Consider the following 25,413-nt stretch of genomic DNA (forward strand, 5'->3'; position numbering starts at 1 on the left):
AATAATCAGACGATCGAGTCCCTGCGAAAGTTTGCCAGCCCTTCTCCTAAGCGCTCCTATGGAATTACAGAATCATAGATGTTAGAGATGGAAAGTGCATTAGATCATCCAGACCGTCTTCTTGCCAGTACATGTTTTCTGCTACATTTTTCTTTTTTTTTTTTTTTTTTTCTCTGCGGTTTATGGCTAGAGATACTCTAAGAACTTGGCCTTCCATCTTCTGGAGTCTTTTCCACAAAGCTTGACGGCGAGATTTTTTTCCCCCCCCTCCTGATATTTGGCCTAAATTTTTCCATTTCTTTGTTTCACCGTATTATTTCAAGTCTTCGTTCTCATCTTGCAGTAATTCTCTTCGTGGTGTTAACAGCCTGTAAAAATAAGCAGAATAATATTATGTACTCTTGAATATTAGACTTAAGTGCTGCAAGTTCGGTTCTTCAGGATTTGGGAAAATTACACTGATTGAAGATTGATTTTAAGCTGAACTGCTAATAATTTCTCAAGACGCATATATTATTCTGGTGGAAGAGTGATTTGTTCTGGTGTCACTTAAAAATTGTTGACAATTAGCCAGAAAGGCTCTAATTTGACTCGGAAATGAAAATGTTTTTATATGGGGAAGTTATGCCAGTATAACTTCAGGGATTTTTAACTCTGTTGTGGCGCTTAAACTGTGAGAAAGTGATGGGTGCAGGCAAGTTTGCAGGTGGCATAACAGAGAAAAAATCAGAGTTTTCCATTAGTGATAGAAATAGTGGAAGTTGTAATGTAGTTATTTGAGTCTTTCCTTCCCCCCCCCTCCAAGCTTTCCATTATTCTGTCTTTCCCTCAGAGTTTCTTCACTTCATAACTATTGTTTCCTTTTATAGTTTCACTTGTTTTGGTGGGATTCAGGCATTGCTTGTTTATTGTTTCTTCTTCAGGGCTCGGTCTTCGCTACCAGAAGCCTCAGGCACTCCAAAGTTTTCTCTTTTCTTGACCACAAAGAGCTACATCAGCATCCCCCCAAAACAAACACTCCATGGCCATAAAGAGGACAGTGTTTTTGCTGTCACCGCATGAGAAATGGGCTGGTTGGTGTGAGCTGGCACGTAGCCGTGCTGGCCCAAGCCCATCCCTTTGGAACTGCCTATGGTTGGGATGCCTTTACCCCAGACATCTTCTAGTGGCTGGAGAGCTGCCCAGTGGAAAAGGACCTGGGGGTGTTGGTTGACAGATGGCTGAATATCATCCAGCAGAGTGCCCAGATGGTCAAGAAGGCCAACAGCATCCTGGCCTGTATCAGGACTAGTGTGGCCAGCAGGACTAGGGCCAGGATGGTAGTACTCCTGTACAAGAGGATGATAGTTCTCCTGTACCGGGCACTGGTGAGGCCCCACCTTGAGTGCTGTGTCCAGTTTTGGGCCCCTCACTACATGAAAGACACTGAGGTGCTGGAGCATGTCCAGAGCAGGACAACGGAGCTGGTGAGGGGTCTGGAGCACAAGTCTTGTGAGGAGCGGCTGAGGGAGCTGGGGGTGTTCAGCCTGGAGAAAAGGAGGCTGAGGGGAGACCTTCTCGCTCTCTACAAATCCCTGAAAGGAGGATGTAGCCATGGGGGGGGGGGGTGTCCATTTCCCAAGTAACAGACAATAGGAAAAGAGGAAAAGGCCTCAAGTTGCACCGGGGAGGTTCAGATTGGATATTAAGAAAAATGTCTTCATGGAAAGGGTTATCAACCACTGAAACAGACTGCCCAGGGAAGTGTTTGGAAGTCCATCCCTGGAGGTGTTTAAAGGCCGGGCAGACGTGGTGCTGAAGGACATGGTTTAGTGGTGGCCTTGACAGTGTTAGGCTGATGGTTGAACTCGATGATCTGAAAGGTCCCCTCCAGTCTACATGATTCTATGGTTTCTGAAGCATTACTGCCATTTTTCCTTTCGGAGCGCTCCAAAGGATGAGAGGGTTGTGTTGCAAGCCTCCAGAGAAAGGTTTTTTTGCAGGATGGGAGCAAGGGCGTGCGTTACGTGCCTGTCTGGAAGCCTGTGGAGGCAGGGCCAGCGTCTGCCTTGTGTCAGAAGAAATTTCAAGTTTGACTCATTCGGAATGGATCCCAGGAGCTGGTTAGCATTAGTGTGGCGGGGAGAACTTGACCTGGTAGATTCTTCTGGACCTTGGGAGCTTGGGGCGGTAGGTAGGCTGTCTTCTTCAAGCCACCGGGAAGCTCGATACAGGGTTGGGGTGTTGATGAGAGAGAGGCAAGGACGGGCATATCTTAGGAGGTAAAATTACTATTAGCGACTGGATTGAAGGTGTTTGAGGTTCAAGTTGTGTAACCCAACGGGGAGATGAATGAAAAACATGTAAATGGGTGGGTTACTGAAGTGAGTAAGAGAAAATGTGGGTGGGCGGGTAATTAGACTGGCAAGTGCCAGAGGAGGTAGGAGTGGGTGAGTCGATGGGTAGGTATGCAGTGAAAAAGTTGGAACGGCGTCACGGGCCAGCTCTGGGATGATACCTGAAGGACTGGTGACAACCACCCTTCTCCAGGCCTGCAGAGAGGACCTATGGCCAGCACTGTTACAGGGACCAGCAGGCAAACCCTCCAGACCTCCCATTGCTCTCCACTGGTTGGTGTCCACCTCGTTGGGATGGCACATCATTTACTCTGCCTAAACTTCAGTATCTCTCTGCTGATCTTCACCTTGGTCAGATGGTTGCATTTTGCTGGTGTTCCTGCAGAAATACAGAAGACCATAATTATTATTTGCTGGGGTTTTTTTGGCTCTAACAAAGTCAGAGAGAAAGCAGCTGAAGCACAACAGACACTTTTAGGGTCACTGGACCATTCCAGTTTGTAGTGGGAATTTCCGAGAGCTGAAATGACCCGAGAGCTGCAGATGGAAGGAGTAACCTGACACACACAAAAAAAGTGCAAAGGTGGTGGATACACTGGAATTCCAAATGCATAACACACCAGTGTAAAGTCATCTCCCAAACTTGAAGATCCTTTCATTTTAATGAATGAGACATGAAGTTATAGTAATTTTAAGTCATTATCAAAAGCTGAATAAGTAGGCTTTTATTAGGATCTTTTATAAAAGAGTGCTTTAAGGCTGGACATAGCTCACCGTGACTAATACATAAGTGTTTTTAATTTACCATGGCAATTACAACCTTGGCTGTGACCTCTCTCCAGGCGGGTACAGTTGGGCTGTTGTTTAAGGTAAAGGCTCCATTGTCCTGTTGAAGTTACACTAAGTTGTGCATGGTACATTTTCAGTATTTATTGTAATAGAGCAGCTCATTTTCAAGCCCAAATAGAGATGACTGACTGCTGCAGGAAGCTACAGGCTTTGTCTTAGGTGCCAAAAAGGTGTGTATTTACTAAAGAGTAACTAATACATGGTGGTGTAGACATTGTGGACGTCGTGTCCAGTTTTAGGCTCCCCATTTCCAGAAGGACAGGGAACTGCTGGAGAAGGTACAGCAAAGGGCTACAAAGATGATGAGGGGCCTGGAGAATCTCCCTTATGAGGAGAGGCTGAGGGACTTGGGTCTTTTTAGTCTGGAGAAGAGAAGGCTGAGGGGGGATCTGATCAATGCTTATAAATACTTAAAGGGAGGGTGTCAAGAGGATGGGGCTGATCTTTTTTTAGTGCTGCCCAGGGATAGGACAAGAGGAAATGGGCACAAACTTGAATATAAGAGATTCCACCCAAACATGAGGAGGAACTTCTTTCCGGTGAGGGTGGCAGAGCCCTGGGATAGGCTGCCCAGGGAGGTGGTGGAGTCTCCTTCTCTGGAGACATTCAAACCCGCCTGGACACGTTCCTGTGCAACCTGCTGTGGGTGGACCTGCTTTGGCAGGGGGTTGGACTAGATGATCTCCAGAGGTCCCTTCCAACCCCATATGGTTCTGTGATTCTGTGTACTGAAAAATCGTACTGGAGACCAGGCTCTGCAGGCTTTTGCAGAGCTGGGTAAGGTGAGGGTTTTGCCTTGCTGGACCTCTTTTTTGAGGAAAACTACATTGCTTTGCCTGCATGTGGTCATCAGCAGGATGAGAATCTGGTGTAGAGCATGGGGTTGCTCAGCCTGGAGAAGAGAGCTGTAGTGAGATATTAAAGTAGCCTTCCAGTCCCTAAAGGGGCTTCAGGAGAGATGGGAGGACTCTTTTCTGGGAGTGGAGCAATTGGACAATGGGCAGTGGTTTTAAATTGAAAGAGGGGACATATAGGTTAGATATTAGGAAGAAATTCTTTCCTGTGAGAGTGGTGAGACACTGGAACAGGTTGCCCAGAGAAGCTGTGGCTGCCCCATCCCTGGAGGGGTTCAAGGCCAGGCTGGATGGGGCTTTGAGCAACCTGGTCTGGTGGGAGGTGTCCCTGCCCAGGGCAGGGGGGTTGGAACTGGATGATCTTTAAGGTCCCTTCCAACCCATTCTGTTATTCTGTGATCCTGCTGCCAGGAGCACCTTAACCCTACACTTGCCGTTGCGTTGTTAATCAGTGGGTGGCATCACTCAGGACGGTTGCACCCACATCATGCTCTGGAAGGAGATGCCAGCCCAACGTTCTGGCGTGTTTAGTAACTCCTACCAGCTTCACTGTGGGTTTTATTGCCAGGCAGAAATCTGTAACATGGGGTGACACAGCATCTGGAAAATCTATCAGGGTATGGGTAACTTTTTTAAAAGTATCCCTAACCAGGGAGAGAAATCTTTCTCATCTTGAATATGGTCACCTGTTGCAAACCAAGGTTCCTATAAGACTTTGACCTGCAGCCGAGCCAGCTCATACAGTAACCCGCGTTGACTCGTATTTATCTTGAAGAAATTCAGAAATCACGTGCTGTACTTGGGCAGATGTTTTTTACCATCGAAGCAGAGCAAATCTCTTGCTGATGTTCAGATGCTGTAGCGAGTGTGCGAGGCGAGGGGCGGAGGAGCGTGTGGGTTATGTTGAATCCCAGCCTGTTGGGTTGTAGATCTGTCAAAGCCCCAGATTTGCATTTCTTACATAAGCTGAAATCCTGGTGGTGTTTACACGAGCTTTGTCTGTGCTGGAGGGAGCTGCGGGGAGGGAATTGCTGCCTCAAACCCACCGCTCTTAGTTGCCATCTGTGGGATTGCGGGGACAATTGCAATTACTGCAATTCTAACGAGGAGTTTGCTGCTGGATATTAAAAAGTATCACACCAGCGGAGCAACCTGCGTCCTCCATGGAAGCACTGACAGTCGTAAGATTCTGAGAACACACAGGAAAGAAAACCTTGAAGTTTCCCTTGTGTTTTAATTAATGGCTTGGTTTTTGTCAGTGACGAGGTTACAGAGCATTGGCAATAAACATGCTTCGTCTTTTGGCCATTTTTTTCCATATGGGTGTGTGCTTCCTTTTCATTATGTTGTTTTTCTTTTCTTTCCTTTTTTTTTTTTTTTTTTTTTTTAAGCACAGCCACTCCTTTCATTTTAAGAATAAGAAATAAGCTGCTTGCTGAGCAGAGGAGGAAAAAAAAAAAAAAAGTTTCATAAACATGACAATTCTGATCCTTCTAATCCTTTATTACCTGTAGGGGCAGGTGCAGGAAGCTGCTACAGGAGAAGGAGGTTTTTGCTAACTTTTCCAAGGCTTGGGATTACACAACGGAGCAGTTTATTTTAGAGGCTGAGGATAAAAGTTGAGAACGATGCGGTGGAAAGGTGCGTTGCTCAGAAATACGTCCCTTTTTGCTTGGCTTATTTGTCTTCAGTTCTGCCCCACAGAATTCCGAGCCCTTCAGCTGGCATTTTAAACCTAACATTGAAATATCTGAAGTCTATACGTGTTATCTTACTTGTTTCCTGCTGTGGTAAAATAGATTTTTTTTTTTTTTTTTTTTTATTTCTGGAGATGCTGTCTACCTGGGCTGATTCTGTTTGTTCGCTTGCTCAAGAGAAAGTGAAGGGAAGGACTCAATCTCAGTAAAGAGAAAGCAATTAATGCCGTTAGCTGTATTGGCTGGGTAATGCTGAGATAGCATCTGTAGGAAAACACCCAGACAGCTTGAAGAAGAAGTAAGATTTTTTAAGTTTTCTTTGTTTTTTAGCTTGCTCAAACTGTTTAAAATGCTGAAGCGGGGGTAAGGCAAGGAGGGTGGTAAAAAATACATCACCCGCCCCTTGTGATTCTGTGGTTTTGTCTGAAGCTGCTTTTTTTTTTTTTCTCTCTCCCTAAAATCAGCCACGCGTTTCAGTTGTGATCGCTGCCCTAAGACTGTGTGCAAGACAATATTTGCCTAATATTAAAAATACATGTGTGTAATGACATTTTTTGTAATGCTTCCCCTCTGGAAGCTTGTGTCACACACCTTTATATTGAGATTTCGTGGTACAATTTTTACAGTTTTGTGGATGGAGATTCCTGTGCGTGGACTAGATAGTGTGTACAATTCTGGTCTGAAAAATAGTTCAAAGCAGCTTATTATTTATTGCCAGAAATAAGTTTTCACTATTTGTCTGTCTCGCTCGGTCTGGTAGAACCAATCCATTTGTGAGAGATAATTTTTCCGCTTAAAAAAGTTGTGGTTCATTTACTGGCAGAAATACTAATCAGCTAATATGTAGGAAAGGATCTGAGGACCTTCCTCCTCCCATTGTTTAGGAGATGCCTGGAAGCTTTAAGGTTTTGGGTCTGAAATTGTATGTGCAGACCAAATCATTGCCTTATTACAGGGTGAGAATTTCTGTCAAAAATTATCTCAAAAGGGTACGTCTGTTCAAAGGTACGTACGAGTAATTGTACTGCTGTTTATATTAGCAGGGCTATATTCCTTCTTGAATGAAGTTAATAAAATTGTGTCAGAGAATGGGGTAACAATGGTATGAAATAACCGGAGATTAACGTATTCGCTGATACGTGCTGATTAATACCTTCCCATTGGAAATGTGTAACCATCCTTTAAAAGATGAGGTGTTGAGGTGTTTTTTTTTTTCAAAGTGCTGGAAAAAAACTGCGTGCTTTGTTCCTGCTGGTGGTGACTAAGGGAGAGGCTGAGGGAGCTGAGGGTGTTCAGCCTGGAGAAAAGGAGGCTGAGGGGACACCTTACTGCTCTCTACAACTCCCTGAAAGGAGGGTGTAGAGATGCAGGGGTCGGTCTCTTCTCCCAAGAAACAGGGGATAGGACAAGAGGAAATGGCTTCAAGTTGCTCCAGGGGAGGTTCAGGTTGGATATTAGGAAAAATTTTTACACTAAAAGGGTTATCAGACATTGGATTGGGCTGCCCAGGGAAGTGGTTGAAGCACCATCCCTGGAAGTGTTCAAAAGATGGGTTGACATGGTGCAGGGGGACATGGTTTAGTGATGGTTTTTGTCAGAGTTAGGTCAATGGTTGGACTAGATGATGTTGAAGGTCCCTTCCAACCTAGATGATTCTGTGACACCTTCTTGGAAAATTTCACCTGCCCTTTGGGCAATTGATTGAAAGCTGAGGATTTTCCCATGATCTAGTGGTGTAGTAAGAGGAGAAACCAGTCCAAATCCACCGTCTCCCAGGCTTGTTTTCTGAACTGTTATAAAATAAACCATTTTCTTTTCCAATTGCTTTTCAAGCGCCACGATGCAAATTTGAACCGCTGTCTGCGAATCCGACCTGTGTTTCTATCTGTGCGTTTGGAAGAAGCCCGTCAAAATTATTTGCCTATTGTTTTCCTTAAATCTCCCATTTATTATTGTTGAGAAAATTTGCTGCATCTGCGGCGTGCGCGGGCTGGCTTTCTGGTGTGCAGGTGCACAGCCTGGCGTATCTCGGCGAATCAGTGTAGCAACTGCTTGTACAAACGCCGTGACAATGTAGAGCCCTCCTATCTGAGGAGCAGATCGGACTCAAATTGGGACTCGGTCCAAAAAAAAAAAAAAAAAAAAAAAACCGTAAAAAACCAACTGCGATCAAATCTACTTAACTGTGTCAGCGTTCAGATCCGTTTCTGGTGGATACGCTGGGAGGAAAGGAAGTGGGAAATGCAGGGTAAAGCATCCAGAAACCCGTTCCTGAGTCACGGAGGATGGCCCAGGTGGGTGGTGTTTAATCAGAGTTCTTTAAAGGTTCCAGTTTCACAAAATCACATGGGGTTGGAAGGGACCTCTGGAGATCATCAGGTCCAACTCCCCTGCCAAAGCAGGTCCACCCAGAGCAGGTTGCACAGGAAGGTGTCCAGGTCGGTTTGGAATGTCTCCAGAGAAGGAGACTCCACCACCTCCCTGGGCAGCCTGTGCCAGGGCTCTGCCACCCTCACAGTAAAGAATTTCCTCCTCATGTTTAGGTGGAACTTATTATATTCAAGTTTGTGCCCATTTCCTCTTGTCCTATCCCTGGGCAGCAGTAAAAAAAGACCAGCCCCATCCTCTTGACACCCTTCCTTTAAGTATTTATAAGCATTGATCAGATCCCCCCTCGGTCTTCTCCAGACTAAAAAGACCCAAGTCCCTCAGCCTCTCCTCCTAAGGGAGATGCTCCAGGCCCCTCGTCATCTTTGCAGCCCTTTGCTGTGCCCTCTCCAGCAGTTCCCTGTCCTTCTTGAACTGGGGAGCCCAGAACTGGACACAGTGCTCCAGATGGGGCCTCCCCAGGGCAGAGCAGAGGGGCAGGATGACCTCTCTCGACCTGCTGGTCGCACTCTTCTTGATGTACCCCAGGGTGCCATTGGCCTTCTTGGCCACAAGGGCACATTGTTGGCTCATGGTCATCCTGTTGTCCACAAGAACTCCCAGGTCTTTCTCCTCAGAGGTGCTCTCTAGCACGTCAGCCCCCAACCTGTACTGGTGCTTGGGGTTATTTCCCATAACCCCTGCATGGGGTTGTTCATGGAGTTTTTGCAGACTCCGTGTGGGCTAATAGGTGCTCAAGGGAGATGTTCTAAGCCTGAGTGACGCTACGTGACACTGCAGATGCCGTGTGACTTCCCTGTTTACACTCATCCCAGCTGTAAATGTATATGAAATAGCAGTGGTGGAAGGAGCTGCTCGTGTTGCAGCATCCTTGGTCCGTGGCCCTCAGCCTTCAGAGCTGCCCCTTGGTACCAGTGGCAATTTTGTGGAGTTCGGTCCCTCAAAAAAAAACGTATTTTAATACTGATGGGTTTAAACTGGGCAGAGAAGAATCAAATGAGATTCAACAAGGGCAAATGTAAGGTCCTGCACCTGGGGAGGAAGAACACCAGGCACCAATATAGGTTGGGGGTGGATCTTCTGGAAGGCACTACTGAGGAGAAAGACCTGGGGGTCCTGGTGGATAGCAAACTTTCCATGAGCCAGCGATGTGCCCTTGTGGCCAATGGAATCCTGGGCTGCATAGGGAAGAGTGTGGTGGAGGGAGGTCATTCTCCCCCTCTGCTCTGCACTGGTGAGGCCACAACTGGAATACTGCGTCCAGTTCTGGGCTCCCCAGTTCAAGAGAGACAGGGAACTGCTGGAGAGAGTCCAGCGTAGGGCAACAAAGATGATGGAAGGATTGGAGCATCTCCCTGATGAGGAAAGGCTGAGAGATCTGGGATTCTTTAGCCTGGAGAAGAGAAGGCTGAGGGGAGACCTTATTAATGCTGACAAGTATCTAAAGGGTGGGTTGAAGGAGGATGGAGCCACACTCTTTCCAGTGGTTTCCAGCAATAGGATGAGGGGCAACAGGCACAAGATGGAACATGGCAAGTTCCATTAAATAGGAGGAAGAACTTCTCTACGGTGAGGGTGCCAGAGCCCTGGAACAGTGGAGGTCATGGAGTCCTCTTCTCTGGAGATCTTCAAGCCCCGCCTGGATGCCATCCTGAGTGATGTGCTCTGGGCAACCCTGCTTTGGCAGGGGAGTTGGACCAGATGATCTCTAGAGGTCCCTTCCAACTCTGACAATTCCCTGATTCCATAAACTGGGTTGAGCTCTTGCTTAAGACTCTGTGTTTCCTTCCCTTCTGCCCTGCCTCACTGCTATTCTCAGCTGTTGGCTGGCACTTCTCTGGCCAGCATCTGCTCCTCGGGCATGCTGCCGGTGGGCAGGGGGGCTTCCTGATGCCCACAGCTTTATGGCTCCCTGGACTGACCCTTCTGCCCTAAAATCTGCTCAATCTCGAGAAAATTGTCCACCTGTACTACTGGGAGAGGAGCACCTGTGCACCCATGCAGTGCTTCTCGTGTCACTGTAGGCAGCAGTTGGGTTTGCAGCATGTTCTGCGTGACAGCAGGGTCACTTGGGGGTTATGACAGTAAATCTTTTAAAAGTAATCACGCTTTAGAAGCGATTTAAGGACTCCAGTTTCTGGGTGAAAGCCAGCTGCCAAGGTTTAATCTGCACCCTAAAGCTCTGCCGGTAGATCTGATCTGGCAGTTCTGCCTGCCTATGGGTAGAGACACCAATATCAAAAGCAGTGGGACCTTTAATATCCACAACAAAAATAAAAGGGTTTTTTTAAATTATTATTACACTGTAGATGTTCAGCAGACTACATGGGTGGGATTTGGCTCTGATACAAAGACCCGAGAGCGTGATACATGTGCTTATTCTTGTCTGCAAGTGCACCAGGACGGGATTCAGTTGCCTGCACGTTGGTTTCTGGTGACTTTTGGGACACCTTGAGTTATTTGGGACATCCCCATAGTGCTGGCAGGTACAACATGAGTTTTATGGGAGCTTTATGTGGGCCAGGCTGGGCAGGATCCTGAACATCACCTCAAATGTCAGGAGGCAGAGGTGCTGTATTTGGGCAAATGAATCTTCACGTTAATGTCCAAGCTCCTGTTGTAACTGCTGGAGATGCAATTTAGCGCCAAAATCCAGCAGCAGATGTTTAGATTTGATGGGCTGAAATGCTGTTTAGATGCTACTGCATCTCTAGTGATTAAACCACTGTTGTTGTTTTTTTCCTCTGACACATAAGGTGAAACAAATACGAATAATAAATAGTTAGAAATACAAACCAGTTCACATTCTCTTAGTGAACATCTTGGAATTCATAATCCTAAATGGAGATGCAAAGAAACTTTAATATTTTTATGCAGATGGAACCTAAAATCATTAGACTCAAAGCCAATAACTTTTCATGAGTGTGATTACAGTTTATTGCTTATACTTCCCATATACGTTTCAGTGTCATGAGCACATTTATTTACCCATTAAGTTTTTTTTTAATGTAAATTAGAATTTTTGGTTATGTTTTACCGTGGTCAACCAGTAAATAGAGTTATTCTTTTAGGTAAGTAGGGAACAGTCTGTATTTTGATCTAAAATACTAAGAAAATTAGGTTTCTGTTCTTACTTGCTGGTTTCTTTCTGTCTTTTATTGTATCTTGGTTTAAAAAAAATAATCAACAAGCCCATTGTGGTGCTTTTGATGAGGCTTCAACAGAGATAATAAAAGTATAGTGTCCCTTTGTGAAAGGAGTTTTTAATTACTGTTAATTGTACTTGCTAGCTTTGTTTCTGAAGGGAAACGGAGGTGACCTCACCCTTAAAGTTGTCAGTCTCATGCTGGTGTCATTCACCGCCTGGAAAAGAGGTTGGTTTTTTGTTCCTTGTTGCTTTTTTTAATGAGGAGCTATCAGCTGGCCTGATGGGGCCCTGAAGCTTTGGAAACGTTTCCCAAACTCTGTGTGAGCAGCACGCTTGTTTCTGAAATGTTAAGCTCCAGAAATGAGTTGTATCTTAGGAGCCAGGGACAAGCAGAGTCTCCCACGTGTGGTCCATCTGCTCCAGTAACGTCCCTGGTAGCAACCAGCACCAAAGAGTTTGGGGAGAGGTGATGGACTCCTTATAGAGGACAATTACCAAAGATTTGAGGACTTATTCCTACTCTTTCCAACTGACTAGTCTATTAATCTTGGATGTTTTCATCATCTATCCAAAGGTTTGATTTCTTAACCCTTCGCAGGTCTCGGCTTTGGCATATTCTTGTGAGGTCCACACTGTGTCTGCTCTTTGCATTTCTTTAAATATTCCCTCACCCTTTGGACTGCAAGTGGCATATTCTTGTGAGGTCCACACTGTATCTGCTCTTGCATTTGTTTAAATATTCCCTCACCCTTTGGACTGCAAACTCTGCAGGACAGCGGTGGCTTTATGTGTGTTTGTGCAGGTGAGAGTGTATTAGGACCAAGCAATAGTCAGTTGTGACCATAATGTACACGCCTAAATATTTATAATCAGTTCAGTTCATCGAACATCTTGATATCAGGAGAAGGATGAACAGGAGTACTTTTCTGTCTCTCTCCACTATTTTGTATTTCTTACGCTGTTACCTTGTTTAGTGTTACATGAACCTTCTCTAAAATACCCTGAACTTTCCAATTCCATTTCAGTTCACCCAGTGCCATCTGCCACGGTGTCTGCGATGTATTTCGGTCCTGACGAAAATCCCCCATTTCTCATCGGTCCCTCCGCACTCTTTCATAAGGATGATGTGACAAGTGAAGCTGGCAAGTTTGTTCCCACCTTTGTTGCCAATTATATAGCAATGTACAGACAAATTCTAGCAACCTGTGTCCTTAGAGGTGTTTGAATACCTACCTCGCCATGAAATCATTAGCAGTGAGGCTCTTGAACATCCCTGAGGCTCTTGGCTGGGGTCTCCACTCAACTTTGGCTCGAGCAGTCTCTCACTGACTTTAATTACTGCTTTTTTGTGTGTCTCAGTTGTGTGTTTAAAGCTGCAGATTCTTTCTCGGTGTCAAAACCCTTGACTTGGAGGTAGACAGAGCTCAAGGTGCCAGCAGTTCCCTCTACAAGGAAATAAGCTGTTTTGTTTTCCAGCCCTGGCCTGGAGAAATCTCTTGAGGTCAATGAGCTTGGTACGTTTAATGGGGCTCCTCACCACTTGGCCAACCGCGTTGGGAACCGTGGTCTGGAGCTCAGAGTTTATCCCATTCCTTTGCTTTCTGCTGCTCATTAAAAGACAGAACTCACATCTCGGTGATGTGAGATGTTAGGGCTGTCTGAAATGGTTCTCATTCTGCGGCTCCCGGGTTTTGTTTTAGACAAAAGGAGAGGAAGTTTTCCTCAAGCCACATTTTTCAGTAAAAACGCTGAACTCAGGTCACCTTGCACTGACTTTATGACAGTCATTCCTTTGGTATCTGTAAAGTAGGGATTACAAGTGCACCTTAAAGGATTGTTCTAGAAACTATGGTAGTTTGTTAGCATCTCTACAATCTTACCAAAACATGTGTTAAATAGAAATATTTTTCAAACCTGTTCATCTCCCAGGGTTGAGTTTGGTATCTTGTTCTGCTTTGTTGTTTTTTTTTCCCTTCTGTTTTTAAAAAATATGGGACTGTTTTCATCTTCGTACGTTCTCCGAATCTGAGTTATCATACAAGATACTCTGTGTGCTGGTGCTGGATACGACAAGACATCTATAGGATGTAGCTTCTGCAGTGGTGGGTACCACGTTGGGTAGGAAGGTACCTCTGTGTCGACACCAAGTACAAGCTTCTTTGCCCTGAAGAGAAACGAAGGAGACTGAGTCTTGTCTCTCGTTCTCACAAACTACTGTAGAAATTGTGACCTTTCAAAGGATGCCATGAATGGTTGGATTATTCTTTGGACCATTCTATGATTCTATATGGTTTATAGTTTGAACTCCCAGATTTAAAAATGGGATAAAGAACCTGTTACCTGCTGACATCAAAGGCACTCCAGAAATGCAGCTACCGCCTCAGTTTAAAAGAGGTACAGACTGATTTCTTATAGAATCATAGAATGGTTAGAGTTGGAAGAGACCTTAAAGATCATCGAGTTTCAACCCCCCTGCCATGGGCAGAGACACCTCCCACCAGACCAGGTTGCTCAAAGCCCTATCCAGCCTTGCCTTGAACACTTCCAGGGATGGGGCAGCCACAGCTTCTCTGGGCAACCTCTTCCAGTGTCCAACCACCCTCACAGGAAAGAATTTCTTCCTAATCTTTCATCTAAATCTCCCCTCTTTCAGTTTAAAAACGTTCCCCCTCTTCCTATCACTCCACTCCCTGACCAAGAGTCCCTCCCCAGCTTTTTTGTATCCCGTTTGGGGACTGGAAGGGTTACTAAGGTGCTTCTCGGCCGTGGGCACCCAGAGCGTTTGGCACAAAGACAAGAGACATCCCAAGGGCTGACAGGCAGCAGCAAACCTTAGAATCATAGAATCGTCCAGGTTGGAAGAGACCCTTGGGATCATCGAGTCCAACCATCTCCCCTACTCTACAAAGTCCTCCCCTACACCATGTCCCTTAGCACTGCATCTAAACGGCCCTTAAACACAGCCAGGGATGGTGACTCCACCACCTCCCTGGGCAGCCTGTTCCAATGCCCTATCACTCTTTTGGTGAAAAATTCTTTCCTAATGTTCAGTCTAAACCTACCCTGTTGGAGCTTGAAGCCATTCCCTCTCGTTCTGTCACTAATTTTACCTGTGAGAAGAGACCTCCTCTCGCTCCAGACATGCTTTTGGTGACAGACTTTGGGGGCACACCTTTGACATGGGCACGTCCTTCTCTCGCTCCAGACATGCTTTTGGTGACGGACTTTGGGGGCACACCTTTGACATGGGCACAGACAACTCTTGATTTTAAAAAAAAATAATAAAATAAAATAAAACGACTTGAAACTGCCCTGGGGCGAAAATAAATGACTGCAAGAATACCAGAGGGTTGAGCAACATGCTTAAAGACATGTTGTTTCCTTTAAGGATCCTGACTATGACTGACGTCACTCGGATAGTTTGGATGTTTGTGAGCACTACAGGGCTTGGAAAGGGAAAGCAAATCGGAAAAACACTGGGAAGCTGAACAATTTGTTTTGTTTTATGACTCCCTGGTAGTTTAATGAGGGAGCTATTACTCATGCACTGTCACTGCACGTCTAGAAAATTCCTCTGGGTTTAAAAAACTGGCAGGAAGAAGTAGTTTCCTAAAAAACCACTGCGTTAATGAGATAAAGCCCATCGCTCCGGAGTCCCCAACAGGAAGGGTCGGAGGCGGAGTTGTGCAGGACTCATGGTGTGTTGGAGATCTCCTCCACGGGGTGTTTCAAAGAGCAGAGAGCACTGGTGGGGGCTCAGAGGAGGGATGCAGGAGATACGCTCAGCATCTCTCTTTTAGGATGCCGTGCTGTGGATCTGGGGAATAAAAAAGATGGGTTTGATGTGGGCGTTGCAGACAGTCCTTCTCCTCCATTCCCTTACATCCGAAAATATCAGGAGTGGGGTACTGGACCCCTCCTGGAGAGATGAGATTTAAAGAAAGGTTTTCTTACTCGTGGGCAGTGGTACAAGGCAATATATTAGTAATATTGACCCTCGAAGTGGGGGAGATACACATCACGAGAAGTTAAAGAGGTATTTGTTGCGTGGATGTAATTTTACAGCTTTAAGTGAATTTTCACAGTTTCATAAGCTGTATTTCCATATCTGTCAGACTTCTGACTTCCTGCTTTGTGTGCCCGCGCTATTTTATAGGTCTGTACAGCGCAGTTTGCATATTCACTTCAGTTATTTTAGGTGTTTTTTAACCTTTCCTGTCAGATCCATCCAGGATACACATTGTCCTCATCTTAACTGGAAACCTAGTATAACTTTTATAGCCCTCGAAAGCAGGATGAAACAGCTGAAATGCTTCAGTTTGATGCTTTAGAGAGTACAGGGAAGAGCGGACTGTTCCAGTCTGGAAATGGAAGGGAATATATTCCTCACCAACCCCCTGACACAATTACTCCCTCGTAGCATGAGTTACTGTAATTCCTTTAGCAAAAAAAAAATGCAGATAAAGCAGGGGCTGTTCGGAGGGAAACCCTTGAGGAGTCTGTAAGGTGTGATGTAATGATTAGTAACAGAATTACCAAGCCACTTTAACAGTTCTGCTACAATTTGTCTTAAATTACCTCAAACATAATTATAGTCGTTCCTTGTTTTATTTCAGTGCTATACTGTACTCTGAATCAACTTTGTCTTCTCTCTCTTACTATCCTTGTAAGCACTTCCAAAATTCTTTTAATTATTCCTTTTTTTTTTTGCCCCTTACACAAACTTTAATCCGGAATAGGATCATAGAATGGTTAAGAGTTGGAAGGGACCTTAAAGATCATCTGGTTCCAACCCCCCTGCCCTGGGCAGGGACACCTCCCACCAGACCAGGTTGCTCCAAGCCCCATCCAGTCTGGCCTTGAACCCCTCCAGGGATGGGGCAGCCACAGCTTCTCTGGGCAACCTGGGCCAGTGTCCCACCACCCTCACAGCAAAGAAGTTCTTCCTAATCTTTAATCTAAATCTCCCCTCTTTCACTTCAAAACCGTTCCCCCTCTTCCTGTCACTCCACTCCCTGACCAAGAGTCCCTCCCCAGCTTTCCAGGAGCGCCTTTAAGGACTGGAAGGGGCTCTAAGGTCTCCCTGGAGCCTTCTCTTCTCCAGGCTGAGCACCCCCAATTCTAATATCTCATCTAAATCTCCTCTCTTCCAATTTAAAACCATTACCCCTGGTCCTGTCACTATCTGTCCTGTCCTCTCAGACCTGTTTTAATCATGAAATTGTTGATGCAGAACGGTCAGCGGCGCTGAGCAGAGGCCGGACCTCGCTGGCAGCTTCTTACTGTTATTTATGTTGTGTGTTATCTCAGTCAGTTTTGCATCTGGTTTTGTTACAGTTTTCTCCTCGAGTTCCCCTTTCCTCGTCGTGTCTAATAAATTAAATTGAATTTATGAAATATTACAAAATGACACTAGGATGTGCCTGTGAACAGAGTAGAATAAATGAATTACATGCTGTGAACTAACTGAACTCATTTGCTAATTGAGGAATTAATTTAGCCATGTCTGTTACAAATAGGAGAACTCGAATGCTGGCAGAATAAAGAGCGAACTCTTTTCTTCACTAAGTCAGTAGGGTTTCTTTGGTTTTGGTTTTCCTTAGTCTAGCAATGGCCACGTTTTTAGCAGTGGGAAGTTACACCATTCATTTGCAATTCGGGGTTCTCCGCAGCGATTCCGTCCTACACCACTTCCAGGCTGACTTCTGCCTCTTTAACTCGTTTGAAATCTTGAAAAGTTTCTAGTTGCTTTTTTCTTAGCCAAATATTAGCACCATGGCTTCGTCCTTAGTCATTTTTTCCGCTGGGCAAACTCTCATCAGTCACGTTGTCAAGCTCGTAGTTTTCATTCTGAGTGTCCATAATTCTGTTGTTTGGGTTTTTCTGGGATGTCTGTTAATCGGACTCTCTAATGCACTTGTCAAAAGGTCTTTCACACGACGACATCCTCTCTTAGTGCTTTCTGTGTCCTGGTTCCTCCAGATTTCCTCTGTGAGCGTGGATTTGACTGCTGCCTCTGTGCACTCAGGTTCCAGGTCTGCCCCTCTGTGCATCATTTTCTTTCTCTCCCGCCTTGTGCGCGTGTGAATTGACAGCAATCACCGCAGCTCAGCGTGGGTTCAACAGAAAAGAGCTTTCTCCCATGCCAGCCCTCTGTAAAGGCCACAAAAATATCTTTTTATTTAAGCCTCTATTTTAAAGCTATACCTTCCTGTAATTCCTGGAGTAGATAGGCCTTTGTATCAGGTTTTATGGTCTCTTTATTCCTTATGCTTCCTCTTTCTTTATGTCTCTCCACTCTTCCTTGCCTCGGGCAGTAAACTAGAAACCAAATCTCTCTTTTGTTCTTTTTTCTTTTATTCTTTTTTATACTTTTTATTCTTTTTTTTTATATGAAGCTCCAAAATTGGTGTCTCTTTGGTCCATGACAAGGACTCTACCCTGCTGCAGTAGCTTTACATTCCCTCCCTTGGAAATGCCTGGGAAGGTGAATATCTATATAGTTTTAAATTCTACACGGTTTCTCAGGTCCCAGAGAAAATCAGGCTAGAAACAGAACTCCACCCTTCCTTGTTTTAATGCTCAAATTATGAGATAGAGACCTCACGTGTAGCTTCAAAAGATGGAGCCAATTACAGGGAGGAGACTAATAAGATCAGCAGTAAGTTGCAGCAAAATGGCTTTATGAACGTTACGTTTTTCTGATAGGAACATATTTTTCCAATGCAGCTCAGGTTATTCAATAGCTGTAGTAGATTAAAGCAAAAACTACTCTGCAAAACAAAATTATTTGCAAAATCCAACAGCCACTTTTCCCCATCTTTTGCTTGGCTGTGTTTAATATGTGGAGCACAGTGTTGTTCCTCTAATTAGTGCTATAATTGCCGTGGTGTATGCTGGCATCGGGGTTTATTATTGAAGCACAGTGTCTGGTTGTATCCTGATGATGCATTTTGTCCTGTAACAGTAGTCAAATGCATGAAGTGAGCAGTAATAAGGGGTTCAAGAGTAAGGATCAGTAAATGTTCACCACTGGGCATCGTTGGGTGGATGTAATCAATTCCAGGGCTGACTGCTTATTTCTTATTTATTTTTTGTCAAAGTTAGGTTGATGGTTGGACTAGATGATCTTTAAGGTCCCTTCCAACCTAGACGATTCTATGATTCTGTGACACAGAACCATCCTTGTCCATGGTCATCTTCACCATGCAGTGGTGAAGTGCTCCTGGCTCTTCCAGTCTCTCCCGTGACTTACTGGCCGTTGGTCAGTCCCTAAAATCTTTAGGTAAATCTGTCATCCCTATCTATTCACAGCCAGGAGAAACAAGGTTTTTGACGAGGTGACATCTCTTGGCCCAGCCAAAAAGGTGGAGAAACGGAGTGGGACACAAACCCAGGGGGGCTGTAGCCGTGGCCTCCTGTGCAGCGGTGACAAATGTCGACTGGCTGCATTTCTGTAACACTCTTCCATTCCATAATAAAACAAGGTGATCTGAAATGATACCAGAATGGTAAAATTTGACTGGAAGCGTGTGACCTTTTTCTGCTTTTATAAGGTGAAGCTAAAGGGGAAACACAAACATGCATTTAAATAAACCATTTTATAAATTCCAGGGGCTGATCTCCTGAGAGTGCCGCGCGGGTGCCGAAGGAAGAACACGTTGTTTGAGGGAAAACCTATTTATAAACACGTGGAAACTGAAAGGTAAATCATTTCTGTAAACTGATTGATGAAATATGCTCTCTGCATTGGTTATGTGTCCCGATGTGAAGTACGTAGTGTAAATACACCTGGCATCTATTACGTTTGTCGCTGTGCAGTGCCACTAGGGTAGGCAGGGGGTATCTTTTAAAAATTCCATTTCTAATTCTCTGCTTCTTCACCATAACAAAGAAAGGTTCAAAGGTGGCGTGTTTTTCTCTGCAAATGTTTTTGGCTTGGGTTTGGAGGTTTTTTTGCAGCGTTATACGTGATGGGGAGGAGTAAAGAATATTTGCCTTCAGCTAAAAGAGCCTCTGCAGCCTGTTTGTCAGGCGTGGGAATTCAGTGGGGATTAAAAACAATCACACGTGGAGCTGATTGAATTTCCTATCCCTCTTAATTGCTACCTTTTTTTTTTTTTTTTCCTATGTGATGATTTTAATTTCACTTCCTCCGCAGTAATCGCGGAGTCTTTCAAAGTAGTCAGAATTTGAATTTGTGTTATACCAGAAAGAAAAAAAAAAAAAGAAAAATAAACATTTTCATGCGCGATTCTTGTTATTTTTAAAAGATAACGTAAGAGCAGTTCTTTCCAGGTCACCTTTCATCCTTTTTAACAGACAAACACGCCATCGTTTATGTAGCAGCCTAAGTGAATCCAGTGCTGAAGATAAGCAGAGGGGGGCAAAAGAGTTACAGGCGCCTGGTTTTAAGAGCTCTACTTTGTAGAGACGTAAGTGGCTGCGATACAATGCGCGGCACGAGAATATCAAACAGTAGGTGTAGTTTTTGAGTGCTTCATGACAGGGGCATTTCTGTTGAGCGCTGGGATTAGCGCTTCTATTGAAACTTTTATATAACGGCAACGGTGCCAGGGTGGTTTCTAAAAATGATGCTCATCGCTCTTCAGATTCCAAAAGTTTTAAATCAGAAGTAGTATATTAAGCTGAAGAAATCTTTATCCCCCCCCCCCAATGATCATCGGTTTTCTCCCAGATCCTGATGAGATATTTCTGTGTATCTATAAGACAGTGGTGGGAATGAAAAAAAAAAAAAAAAGTTTTATAATGTAAAGATGTGAACAAACTACAGTGAGTTTTGTTGTGGGTGGCTACTTCGTTAACATACCTTTGTTAACATACCTTGGAAAACAACAAGGAGTTATGTTGGATCACAGAATCAGAATCACAGAATCCCATGGGGTTGGAAGGGACCTCTGGAGATCATCTAAGTCCAACCCTCCTGCCAAAGCAGGTCCACCCAGAGCAGGTTGCACAGGAAGGTGTCCAGATGGGTTTTGAATGTCTCCAGAGAAGGAGACTCCACCACCTCCCTGGGCAGCCTCTTCCAGGGCTCTGCCACCCTCACAGGAAAGAAGTTCCTCCTCATGTTTAGGGGGAACTTCTTATATTCAAGTTTGTGCCCATTTCCTCTTGTCCTGTCCCTGGGCACCACTGAAAAAAGACCAGCCCTGTCCCGTTGACACCCTCCCTTTAAGTATTTATGAGCATTCATCAGATTCCCCCTCATCTTCTCTTCTCCAGACTAAAAAGACCCAGCTCCTCGTAAGAGAGATGCTCCAGGCCCCTCATCATCTTTGTGGTCCTCTGCTGTACCCTCTCCAGCAGTTCCCTGTCCTTCTTGAACTGGGGAACCCAGAACTGGACACAGTGCTCCAGATGGGGCCTCCCCAGGGCAGAGCAGAGGGGCAGGATGACCTCTCTCGACCTGCTGACCACACTCTTCTTGATGTATGCCAGGATGCTGTTGGCCTTCTTGGCCACAAGGACACATTGTTGGCTCATGGTCATCCTGTTGTCCACCAGAACTCCTAGGTCTTTCTCCTCAGAGGTGCTCTTTAGCAAGTCAGCCTCCAACCTGTGCTGGTGCAGAGGGTTGTTCCTTATGTTTGTCCCTTACGATTGTCCTGTATGATTCCTGAAGTACCAGCATCTGCCCCTTTTATCCAGCAAATCGTCATATCCTTGGAAAAAAAAAACCCAACCAAACGATATTCCTGCCTCTGTTGCCCCAAAGTTTGCTGTTTGCCAGGAGAGCAGTCAAGCTGCTATGGTGATGGGGAGGAGATGGGAACAGGGACAGAAATAGAGTGGCGAGGCTGGAGCCAGACTATTCCTGCTTCCCCACCATTTCAGTAGCCCTCCCTGAATTCGGTGGTGACGGATTTCAAGGGGTTAACAGGTTATTTCCCTGTTTTCTGCCTCAAATTCTCGCAAAATAAGGCAAAACAATCCTCAGGAGATAAAAAGAGTGAGATACTCGAATTGCCAGTGTTGGTACAGGACTGCATGGAATTCGCTGCAGTGCAGCTTTGTGCCCGTTGTGCTTGAATTTGGATGCACAGAAATCTCCCTCCTCCCATACGAATCGAAGTCAGTTTTGGGTAATGCATAATTCATACGCTAAAGCCTTTGTCACAAAAACATCTCAGTGTTTTTCCCTCGGCTTGATAAGCCTGCGTTTGTATTTTTAGGATTCCTGTTTCCTAATAATCCCCCCAAATCAGCCTGAAAAGGTTTTAAAACGGAGTTTGGAGTAAATCCGAGACAACTGAGGCATCAAGGATGTTGCTCTATGCAGTGGGTGATTCTCTGGCACCTGCTATTTACAGATCCTTTCTCCACAAAGAATTAATTCCCCGTGGTGTTGGTGATACACCACTGCTGTGGGGTCAGTGGGTGGGTGGGTTGGGGCTCAATGTAATCTGTCGAGAGGTTTCTAGACCAATTTAGAGGTATCTTACAAGGAGCTGGAACAGATTGCCCAGGGAAGCTATGGCTGCCCCATCCCTGGAGGGGTTCAAGGCCAGGCTGGATGGGGCTTTGAGCAACCTGCTCTGGTGGGAGGTGTCCCTGCCCAGGGCAGGGGGGTTGGAACCGGATGATCTTTAAGATCCCTTCCCACCCAAACCATTCTATGATTCTAAGCAGTGTCTGCATTCATCCTTCTATATGAAACGGAGACAACCATATCTTTCAATGAATTTTGAAGCTCTGATCGAAAAGTCCTACTTCCATAGGGAACACAGTACCCGTATTCCAGCGATGGGGTTAGTGGTAAACCTCGATTGCCTGTTTTGACTGTAAATACACTCAAGTTCAGATTTTGAGGAGCAGTAACTTGGCTAAAAGCCTCTATACGAGGCAGGAGGAAGAGAAGAACAATTATGAGGTTGCATTTTAATTTATGTCTTTGAGGAACAACACAAAGGAGAAGACTAATTGAAATAGCTTATGGTATTTCTTTCCTTCCAGATTCTGAGGCCAAACCTGTCAGTAATGAATTGTTCCAGAAATGCACGGAGAAATGGTACAAGGTGGAGGCTGGTTTTTCTGAGGTACAGCACATCCTGTGTCCCTCCTTGGCATCAGCTGATGTTGTAAATACCTTGCAGACCTTACCCATTAGAAGCTTTGAGAAGCTTTCGAAATTGAAATGCGTTCGTAACAGGTACGGATGTTTCTCCAATGGGAAATAATGGTTTTTATTCAAGGGCTCTTTGCTTGTTCCAGAGGAACGTTCCCCAGGTCTTGGTAGCTCTTTTCAGTACAGCTCACCAAAGCAAAGGGAGGAAAGTGAAGTGCTGTCATCAGTGTAGGGAATTTTGACAGTAGTGGTTTGTGGCAGAGCCCTGGAACAGGCTGCCCAGGGAGGTGGTGGAGTCTCCTTCTCTGGAGACATTCAAAACCCACCTGGACACCTTCCTGTGCAACCTGCTCTGGGTGGACCTGCTTTAGCAAGGAGGTTGGTTTAGATGATCTCCAGAGGTCCCTTCCAACCCCATGTGATTCGATGATTCTGTGATTCTGTCATGTCATGAATTTCCTTCTCCACTTGACCAAAATGCTTTTCCTTCTCACCTCTTTATGTCAAGGCCAGCGCAGACCTTCTGTTCATATTCAATTCCAACTGCAGAGCCTTAGTTTTTTTGCACATTGCCAATTTTAAGATAAAATTGTTCAGCGGGAGAAATTTAAATGGAAAAATTCAAGCCACGGGGAAAACTGGACCTTTTATAAAAACCTAAAACTCGAGTAAGAATCTCAAAGTTTGGCGTATTGATTTTCTTGTGAAAGTTCAAGAACTGTGCTGCATTGCAGGCTGAAACTCGTCTCGACTCCTCACGACCAGCTGAGCGAGGGAGATGAGATTTGATGCTATCCGAGGTGTAATTCCACAGTTCATGTCTTTTGCTAGTGCCAGCTTAATAACTTTCTGCCAACCCCCAGCCCTTCATTTCCAGCTCAGCAGCGACGTGGTGCCATCTCTCTCCTGACCGGGTGGAAAACCAGATGACTGAAAATATCTCGAGTCAAAAAAAAACAGGTTTTTGTGGGTTTTTTTATTTTTTCTTTGAATTAGAATCATTTGAGTGAACTTGTTTATAGCATGGCCCGCGGGCAGCTGTATGGACACAACTGGGGGTGGCACAAACTGTGGTGTCAGAGGCAGTGGCAAGCACTGGAGGGTGTCCCAATGTTAAATGGTCTTGCTGTCAGCAAAAAATCTGCTCTGGGACCATATCCTGGATGAAGGGAGTTTCTCTAGCCACAGTATTATTTATTGAACTGCTGCTTTTCATTTTATTTTATTAAGAAAGACTAACATCTTCTTGCTTGGGCAGGTTGGTTTTTTGTTTGTTTTTTTTTTTTTCTTGAGGAGATAAACCCTGTCTGTGAGAAGTCAGTCAGCTTTGTGGACGGCCGTGAATGTCAATAAAGACTTGGCAAACACAGTAGGTATTTATTCAGCCTTGCAAATTAAAAACATTTTTCCTGCTTGTTTAGTGAAGGGAACAAAAAAAAAAAAAAAGAAAGAAAGACAAATTACATAGCGGATGAGCTCCCTTGATAGTTGGAATTCATTAAGCTGGTGGTGAAAACGCTGGGGGATTGATGGCGCAGAAAAAGGAAAGATGAAGCAGCTTTTCCCCAATAGCTGTGGTTTAAGTTCAAGCTTAAAATGCCCCCCCCCAAAAAAAAACATCGCTTAAAGACATCTGTAACTGACTTCACAGTCTCAATTTCTATCTTGGTAGGCAGTTCTTCCTCGCTGCAGTCAGTATTAATTGGTTTTTCAGCTGACAGACAATTTCTTAATGGTTCCTTGGTCCTCCTCGTGCCGTGGGGTATCTGCAACAGCTCATAAATGAGACACACGGCCAAGTGTTAGGTAGGAAGTTCTCACAGTTGCTCCCCCTGCTCTAGCCCTGCCGTGAGCAGAGCCTTTGTCAATCTCTCATCTCTCCTGGGCTCCACGTTTTATTAAAAAACGGGAATTTTAAGAAGTTACAATAAGTCGAGGGGTTTGTTTGGAGGGAACTTACTCAAAGGCCATTGTCTGCAAATTACAGGCTGACTCCGGGCTTTCAGGCTGTCAGGGATGGATCATAAAGCTGTCAGAAGCAAAGCTCCACCTAAATCCATTTACACGGCTCCTGTTATGGCAGAGCGTGGAAAGGAAGCAAGAAGACTTACTTTTTTCTACAACTTTCCTGTACGGGATCGTTATTCCAGCTGGAATTCTTTCCAAGGTGCTCCCAGGAGATGTTCTCTGTGATTATCCCTGGATTCATGCGGTGAAACGCCCACAGTTGTCACTTGCAGACAAAGGTGGCATCGTGGTTCACGCGTTATTAACCACAGGAATTCATCACTGGGAGAGAGGGGGGGGGTTACCTGAGAGGTGTCTGAATGCACCTAAACCCCCTGCAAATCACTAGAATTTAATCAACAGCAAAACCAAGCCATCGTTCTCTAATCCCGCAGTGGTTTAATGGCAGCCAAAACTTTACTCTTGTAAATAATCTCACCGATGTTAAATAAAAAGAGGTGAATTATGAATTATTTAAGGTCTTAAGTCGCCGGTGTGACCCACCTGGATGCTGTCCTGAGTGATGTGCTCTGGGCAATCCTGCTTTGGCAGGGGTGTTGGACTAGATAGAATCACAGAATGGTTTGGGTTGGAAGGGACCTCAAAGATCATCCAGTTCCAACACCCCTGCCATGGGCAGGGACACCTCCCACCAGAGCAGGTTGCTCAAGGCCACATCCAGCCTGGCCTTGAACCCCTCCAGGGATGGGGCAGCCACAACTTCCCTGGGCAACCTGTTCCAGTGTCTCACCACCCTCATAGTAAAAAATTTCTTCCTGATCTAGATGATCTCTAGAAGGTCCATTCCAACTCCAACAGTTCTGTGATTCCATGTCATTCCCATAATTTTCTTTGTAAGGTTACAGAACAGTGTTGGTTTGTAACTATGGGAACAAAATGTTATCAGAAACTCTTCCATCTAAAATTTCTATCTAAGTCTATGAATTCTGGGTTTGCTCTTCCTTATTTCCCAAGCTCTTGCTTTTCTGCTGAATAGATGCCTAAACGTAAAGACGTCATCTCCTCTGCTCCTCCTCTTCCTTTC

The 25,413-nt window shown here is 45.0% G+C and overlaps 1 long non-coding RNA gene across 2 annotated transcripts in view; it reads left to right on the forward strand.

The window, feature by feature from the left end:
- The window catches only part of LOC106889615, a 120,139-nt gene extending 95,301 nt beyond the window's left edge, over nt 1–24,838 (forward strand). For both annotated transcript variants that reach the window (XR_001412400.1, XR_001412458.1), the window contains 3 exons: nt 18,887–18,977; nt 22,250–23,730; nt 24,349–24,838. This is a non-coding gene — a long non-coding RNA (uncharacterized LOC106889615). The remainder of the gene's footprint in view (nt 1–18,886; nt 18,978–22,249; nt 23,731–24,348) is intronic.
- Nucleotides 24,839–25,413: the final 575 nt, after the last annotated feature.

The sequence above is a fragment of the Calidris pugnax genome, unplaced genomic scaffold (genome assembly GCF_001431845.1).
Source record: "Calidris pugnax isolate Ruff unplaced genomic scaffold, ASM143184v1 scaffold35, whole genome shotgun sequence".
Taxonomy (NCBI): domain Eukaryota; kingdom Metazoa; phylum Chordata; class Aves; order Charadriiformes; family Scolopacidae; genus Calidris; species Calidris pugnax.